The 8,340-nt window shown below is 48.2% G+C and overlaps 1 long non-coding RNA gene across 1 annotated transcript; it reads right to left on the bottom strand.

Annotated features, from left to right (window-relative positions):
• Window positions 1-5,949: 5,949 nt before the first annotated feature.
• LOC141022272 (uncharacterized) lies at window positions 5,950-8,093 on the bottom strand. Its single transcript, XR_012183565.1, has 2 exons — window positions 7,915-8,093; window positions 5,950-6,435 (listed from the first exon to the last, which is right to left on the bottom strand). It is a non-coding gene; the product is annotated as an uncharacterized lncRNA (long non-coding RNA).
• Window positions 8,094-8,340: the final 247 nt, after the last annotated feature.

The raw sequence follows: 8,340 nt of genomic DNA on the forward strand, positions 1-8,340 counted from the left end.
TGTGTCAAAAACCATTACAGAACATCATGAATAGATAATTAAGTGACCAAATTAATAGAAGTTCATCATCACATTAAAACCAAAGTACATACATAGTTCTCATCTAACAACATATATATAGCTCTTCAGAGCATCTAATTAATTAAACCATGCATTGAAACTATGTAAAACATTTCAATGCGAAAACAAATGCGATCATAATCGCAACCAAGGTAACAATTGATCCAACGGCATAATGATACCAAGCCTCAGTATGAATGGCATGTTTTCTAATCTTTCTAATCTTCAAGCGCATTGCATCCATCTTGATCTTGTGATCATCGACGACATCCGCAACATGCAACTCCAATATCATCTTCTCCTCCTCAATTTTATTTTTATTTTTTCCTTCAAGTAATTGTTTTCTTCTTCAACGAAATTTAACCTCTCGACAATAGGGTCGGTTGGAATTTCCGGTTCAACCACCTCCTAGATAAATAAAATCTATGTCACGTTGGTCGGCATATTTGTCATAAACAATAAATGAACCAAATAGCCACTACTAGAAAAAGGACTAGTAATGGCGCACCTAATCTGGCCATTAATGGCGCATCAGTGGTGCGCCATTAGTAGCACGCCATTAGTATATTTTTCTAATGGCGCACCACTGGTGCGCCATTAGAATCTGGCATACTAATGGCGCACCCAAGATGCGCCATTAGTATATACTGCAGTGCGCCATTAGTATGCCTCCCAGGGGGCCATGTATACCATGTGCTTTGGCATACTAATGGCGCACCACAGATGGATGCGCCATTAGTAACTTCGGCATACTAATGGCGCACTGTTTAGTGATGCGCCATTAGTATCCTTTGGCATACTAATGGCGCACTGTTTAGTGATGCGCCATTAGTATCCTTTGGCATACTAATGGTGCACTATGATGTGATGCGCCATTAGTATGAATATTAGGTTTTTTTTTATTTTTTAATTTTCTTTTTTTGCACAGGTTACAAAATGTATAATTGGACAAAATATAGACAGCACACATCAACAACAGATTCATCGAATACAATAAAAGATTAGTCTCTGAATACAATTCATCATTTTAGTCTCCGAATACAATTCATCATATTAGCCTCCGAATTGAAAAGACCGAACAAAATGTATAAGTATGAATCATTATATTACAAGTCTCAAGACCGCGAGTTTGTCTTCACATTACAAGTCGATATCGATCATCTAAACTACCATCACATAGAAGAGAGCTGCGGTCATCACGATGAGCATCATCACGATGAAACTCGTCTTCATCCGGTTCCTCCAACGCTCCCTCCCCTCTCCCGCTAGATAGCGGGCGTATCTAGATTCGGCCTCGACCCTAGTGGCGTACCCTTTGTAACTGTTACCGCTGAATCGGTGAACCTGTCTCCGACACTCCTCCCAGTCGTCGTAGACTCCGGGAACCTTACCCTTGTACATGACATACCACGGCATCGCTATGCAGTAGCCAAACGAAACGTTAGTACCAATTCACAGACAATACATAAGCAATATATAAGTATGCAACAGAACGATCGGAAGAGAAAAGCAAGACATTAATAGCATCGATTACATCTAAGTTGAAGGACTCTCAAAACCAAAGAGACATACTACAAGTTCATTAAAGTTTAATTACAACATGAGCCAATCGATGTTTCAGAACTAGACACAGCATCACTGCTTTCGACTCGACTCAAGACACCGGAGCGTGGATGAAGCCGCCGTCTATCGTGGGAGTCATGAAACCACGGCCGTTGTCAGCCTGCATTTGTAGGATTGTGTCGATGTCATTGTTGGACGGTTGATTTCTGAGGTAGAACTGCCCTGAGGTACGAAGGACATCTTGATGGATGATTTCCGCAAACTCCGACTGGATGCGAAAGAATTCTTGTCTGATGTCCGCGTCCTGGATTGCCGACACGCTCGCGGCCCAATCTTTGAGTCTACTCGGTAGCAATAGTTGATGATGGTCCCGTAGGATCGCCCGCATGTGATGGATGGCGTAGTAGGCACCCTTCTGACCGCCAGGCGGCTGCTTGACGCAGCAGAACGTCGTGTTGTGGGAGAACACGTGCTTGTCGTACTTACGAATAGGCCTGGTGAAGGTGCCTCCAGATTTGACGTAGCCGGGGAGAACATCATCAAGAACCTTCTTGACATTTGTGTAGTCTACGTTCGACTGACGGTCCGGGTCGAAATACGTGGCCATGGAATATTTGGGGCTTAGGAGGATGAGCGTGCAATGTGTGTCACTGCAGAAAACACGGAATGTTAAAAGAAAAAGATCGAAATCTAAGAATTCATATGTTACGGGGCGGTTGAGGGGAGGACTTACTCGGGAAAGTAAGGCACGAGGAAGTTGTCCTTATCTTGGTTTGCCAGAATGACGCCTTCGATGTAAGAACTCGCGACTTGCCGGTCCCCAGCGCTGCCCAAGATCTTGGCAGGCATGTAGAAGGGGTCGACTATCACGATGTCCGGGGTCTTGTCGCGAATGATCCGCATCTCCATACTCAGCGAAAATAGCCGAACGAAGGTGTAGTGCAGGGGATGAAGGTTCAACATAGCGTGGATGTCATCAAACCGCAGGACGATCGTACCCCCGATGGAGTTATCCACAAAGCCCTTGCCCTCTGGCACCTTGGCCGCGAAAACCGGGTATGCCACATCCTTCTCTCGGAGACGCCGCTTCTCCAAAGAAAGCACACTGTCATGCAGACTCCGCATAGCACCGGTTGCAGCATCGAGCATATTTGTCGGTAGCATCGGCCTACCCGCCACATGCACCCTCCTCGAGATATCCGCAGTTGAAGGTGGCCCGTCCTGAGCACGGATCGTACTCGGTGCCGGCTGGCCCGCACCCTTGTTAGTCTTTCTTTTGCGTGCCTTCTTCTTGATCTCTTGTAATGGGACCGAGTTCTGCTCACATACCGCCTTCTTGAGTGTGTTGGGGCTGATCATATTTCGCACCTCGCCTATCTGAGGCTCGGTGAAGTCGGCAGCTGGAGGCGTCTCCTGAGAGCTGAACAGCAGACGACGCCTGTTGCAACTTGGCTTCTCCGCGGTACCAGCTAGATCGCACACGTCTTTTGTTGGGTTGGGTTCTTGAGAAGGAGGCCCCATGAAGTCGCCACCATCCCCATGATCGGCAAAGTACTGATCGACGTTGGCAAATGTATCATCGTCGTCGTTGTTCTGATCCTGTGCCATATGCATGTTTGGATCCAGTGGCATAGGGATGTCCGGCACCGTTGCGGCGGTCTTGCCATGGGGCCGACTTGGCGCCGGCACGACTGGCGGTGTTGTCTTTGGGGTGGTGTCCCCCGCCCCCAAACGAATCTGGCTCTTCGGCCAAAGCAGGGGCCAGCTCAGGCAGGCGCTGAGGTTCATCACGTCATCATCGTCGGCCCCCATTGGTCGAATCGGAGGTAACACCTCGTCGCAGCCTGGCAGCACCCGAACCAGTTGAACCCTAAACAAGTTGGGTGGCATCTGGGTACCGTGGAACAAGGGGTTGCCCGGTTGAACGATTTTGCCCTTGGCGACATCGACCAACTCGTTGTTCACGAAGTGCAGGAGAGTGCACGGAACGTCGGCGGTGCCCTGCGAAAACATGTAGGGCGTTAGGGATGCCCAGTCAAAGGCAAGGAGATGAAGTCCTCAGCCGAGAGAGGCTTAATTAGTTACCATGATGATGGCGTCGAGCTCGGCTAATGTCGAGGCACCGCCAACGGCGGGCGTGCAGTTGACGGAGGGGCCGCTTGCTGCAGAGGTGCCGGCCGGCGTACACCCGGGTGCATTAAGCTCCCGTGCCGGCGTCGGAGACACCAATGCCGGCTCCGCCGGAGACACCAATGGCCCCGCCATCGCGTTCTGCGAGTTGCTGGCCGTGAAGCTAGGAATCGGGGGCGGCCCCTGTTGGCCGCCCGCAATCCACGCACTAATCCCCTGGATCAAGGTAGGCACAATGGCGGTGATCGTCGCTCCGAGTTGTTGTTGCACTTGCTCTTGGACAATCTTCGGAATCCGCGCCACCTGTGCCCTGAGTTCTTGAACCTCGCGCGCCTGGCTTTCTGAGCTGGTCTTTTTCTCCTTTCGCCCAGCAGTGTCATAGTATGATGAGCATTTTGTCGACAAGCCTTTGCCGGCCACACGACCAGCTGACGTCGGCTTACTGAGCTTATCCTTGTTCTTCATTACATTCAACGCCCTATTTAGAGTGGTGTCCCAAGGGTTGCTCTTAGTCGACCCCGCGCTACTGCTTTCAGTCGCCTGCGGAAGGAATGTGAACCATTTAGAAATTTGGCTTCATTAATTAGAATGCAACCATATGGAGCTAATTACGAGGGGGTGTATTCCTTACCAGAACAAGCTCAAGCGCCCTGGTCTTCGGATCCGTGGTAAGCTCCTTTGTTTTCGGGTCCTTCTTGTACCGGGCCCTGACAAAGTTCCTGGTCTGCTTGTCACCGTATTTATCGAAGAGGGGCGGTAGGCCTTGCTCGGCACGGTCCGCCTCCTCCTTGTCCCATATAGGCTCCGCCACTCTGTAACCGCCGGGACCGAGTGTGTGTTCCCCTAAGTTCAGCTCCCGCATTTCTTTCCCCCACTTATTTGATTCGGAGTTTGCGGTGCTCGAGCAATTGATCTTGAAGTCATTGTAGTCATCTTCGGTGATCGAAGGATTTTTCTCCTTGATCTTCTCATAACTCTCACCTTTCTCGACCATTCTCTTCACATTGCTTTTCCAAGTAGACAGGGCCTTGCTCATCTTCGTAAGGGCAGCATTGTTCACTTTATTCCCTTTGAGGCTTGTGTTTTCAAATTCAGCGGGGAACTTGTATCGTTCGTGCAGCTTCGTGAAGAGGAGGTTGCGCAAATTCCCTCGGTCAGGATGCCTCAGGTTCTCGGTGTTGATCGAGACGGTGCTCCGGAGAATGCACCCGAGCTGAAGCGAGTACCCCTTGACTATTCGTTCGGGCGCCATTGGATTCCCGTCGGAGTCCACTTCAGTAACTTCCTCCTTGAGGGTGCGGAGCACGGTCGGGCGCCGGTCCTTCCGTTGCCTCTTTGGTTGGCTGCCATCTGTGCGTGCGCCGCCATCATCAGTGGTGGCATCCTCGGCGGCACCATCAGTGGTGGCATCCTCGGCGGCACCATCAGTGGTGGCATCAGTGGGGTCATCCTCAGCGGTACCATCAGTGGTCTCAGGATCGGTGGGGAAGGCGGCGTCCTCATACAAGTGAGGTTGTTCCTCCATCTCCTGGGACAACATCCAGAATGGCTTGACGCTCGAACCCCCGGCCTCATCGTTGTTGGCCATGTTTCTCTCTAAATAGGAACAAAGTTTGGTCAAAAAGTTGGTTATTGTCAAGGAACAAGATCATGGTCTCATCATTTAGGGTTTGTCGAAACCGAGGCATCCTAAAAGCTAAGCTTTTATCATTGAGGGTTTTTCGACGCCGAGGCACCCTAAAAGCCTAAGCTTTCATCATTTCGGTTTTTATCGACACCGAGGCACCCTAAAAGCCATGCATTAGTCACAAGTACGCCGGGGCACTTGATCCTACTTAATTAACTACTAAGATACCCCGGCCCATGCATTAGTCACAAGTACCCCATATGTCCTATTTTTAGCAAAGTCATGCTAAAATTCACGGAAAATTTCAGCATGACCTTTGCTGAAAATAGGACATATGGAGTACCCGAATTTGCCGGAACGGAAGTTAATCTACATTCCGGCAAACTCAAGGGCCTCTCGGGTGGACAAGGCAAAAAAGGCCTCCATCACAACATGGAAAATACACCAAGCAGTATCATCAATAGTTTAGCAAGTCTGTACCCTCAAGAATGAACATATAGCAATATCTGCTGTCCCCCCATACTTTATCACATTATAAGTCCTCACACCATCAACTATGACAAAATATGAGAGTATAAGTCTGTTTACATTCACCCAAGTCCAAATATAAAATTCTGTCCAACATAGTACAACACACTTTGATAATTTCATAGGATTTAATATACCGAACGAAACCTTACATGGATGTTACAAAAACACCGGAAATCCAAGTTCAGTACATGAAACACTCACTAGGTACTAGTTTGAGCTCACGTAACAAGCCAAGGGTTGAGTTTAGCTCCTATTGACTTAGCTTCCCACTTCTCTCATGTATAAGTAAAAGGCTAGTGAATTAAAAATACAACTAGCTGCAGATTATTAACCCAATACGAATCACAGATAAATAAATTCTGGAGTTATGCTCACAACAGAAATATATGCGCAGGTATGCAATGATATCCCTTCACTCGGGGTACAGCAATATATCTTCTAGCCATGAAACCGTACCCTGATTCTCCTTTCTTCCTCTTGCCGAAGAGAAGTTGGCTGCAGAGGATGGTCCAACTCAGATCAGCCTGCAGAAGTTAATTGTATAATTCTGTTTAGTTCCAAGCATATACGAATACTCTTCAGAGTGGGCACAAAGATGGAAGCAAACTAATAGCTCAAAGTGAATAGCAAATTGGCTACTGAAACTATACTGAAACTACTCCTTGCAAGCAAACTGAAACTACTCCTTGGAAGCAAATTGTCTTGGAAGCAGTATTGTGTGCACAAATCTACTCCAGCTAGTTTATAAAAAAAATGAAATGACAGTCTTTTCCTAACAATACATCAAAACTAGCTACAGAAAGATAAAAAGTAGAATTAGGATATAACCACTTTCCAGAGTATATATAGAAAGGAAAGGCACACGCTTTGTTCCACTCTGAATACAGCTAGTGACCACAAAGGTGTTGCTTTCAAAATATTAATACTAATGGCATTTTCCCCTTTTGACTCTGTATTGTTGGACTGATTTGGTTGATGCCAGGCAGGTAATATATTATATATGTCAAAGAAGAAGTAGCAGTGTTGGTTATTTTTGCTAAAGAAGAATGTGATGGTTGATTACAGGACTAAGTTTGTAAATATGCTCGCAGCTGTGTTTTTTAGCACTGGACTCGACTGGTAGTTTAGTACAGTCATTGCTGGTTTTAAAATGCAAGGAATCACATGCATAAATGTGGGGAAACATAAGTAGATTTCTGAGCCTGTGAGGAAGGAAACCTAGTGAAGTGGATAGTAGGTTAGGTTGGTACAGAAAGAAAAGTGGAGGCAGCCTAACATAACAGGTTACTTGAGCTACCGGCACCGGACGTTCTTGATGACCCGAGAGCAGTACAACAAGCAAGATTGCTAAAATGTTTCCTCTTTGTTCGTGCTAAAATGAAAATAATAACTAGGAGTGACATCCAGAATTGATGCTTTGTTATATAAGACGAGCATTAACTTTATTCTCTTCATCTGATTCAGATATTGTTGGGTCAAAACGTTTGTACTAGTGATCAAACACTCAGCTAACTACTGATGTATTCCTTATGAATGGGGTTCTATGAAAATTTCCCTAAATGGTGTTTGGATTAGAGGAATGGCTTTGACATATTCTGAAGAAAATAGATATTTAATATCCACTCATATACTACTATATTAGGATTTTTTGTATCAAGAGCAGATAGATAAATATGTACATGATACATCTCTTGCCCCTTGCCTACAGGTTGGAAGCTCTTACTACTTGTCGCTGCCACGCTGACCCTGCAATATAGTACTGCCGCTTATGGGGCTGGGTACCGAAGCGGGCCGGACTCTAGAAAATGAAGCTTTTTCCGATGTCCAAATTTCAGGTAACCCCGCAAGAGAGAACGCAGTGCACCCCCATTCAGTGTCGAGCAATTGTTCTCGTCACCACGTTCTGAACTTGTTGCTAAAGGAAAACCACAGGAATGCTCATGTGCTCCGCTCTCATCAACACGATGTGCGTGCCGACACAGGGAGGGGTGGAGGAGGCTCACCACGGGGAGGGTCGGAGGAGAGCTCGACGAGGCCGGGGACGGGCAAGAGCAGCGGTTGGGGCGACGAGATGTGGGCGGCCGAACGAAGAAGGCGGCGACGGCGGCGGCTATGCGAGACACCGGCGTCGGGGCGGAGACGAGGAGACGAGGACGACGGGGCGGCGGGGCGTCGGGGCGGAGACGAGGACGACGGGGCGACGTCGAGGCGGCGGGGCAGCGGCGTCGGGAGAGGAGAGGGGAAGGGGATCGATCGAGGGCGAGGGCGAGGGAGAGAGAGGGGATAGGTTTGGGTCGGGCCGGGGATAGGAGAGGGGAAGGGGATCGAGGGCCGGGCGAGGGCACAATACTAATGGCGCACCACCCCTCGGTGCGCCATAAGTACATCCACACTAATGGCGCACCCCACCCTGGTGCGCCATTAGTATT

The sequence above is a fragment of the Aegilops tauschii genome, chromosome 5 (genome assembly GCF_002575655.3).
Source record: "Aegilops tauschii subsp. strangulata cultivar AL8/78 chromosome 5, Aet v6.0, whole genome shotgun sequence".
NCBI classification, from domain to species: Eukaryota; Viridiplantae; Streptophyta; class Magnoliopsida; order Poales; family Poaceae; genus Aegilops; species Aegilops tauschii.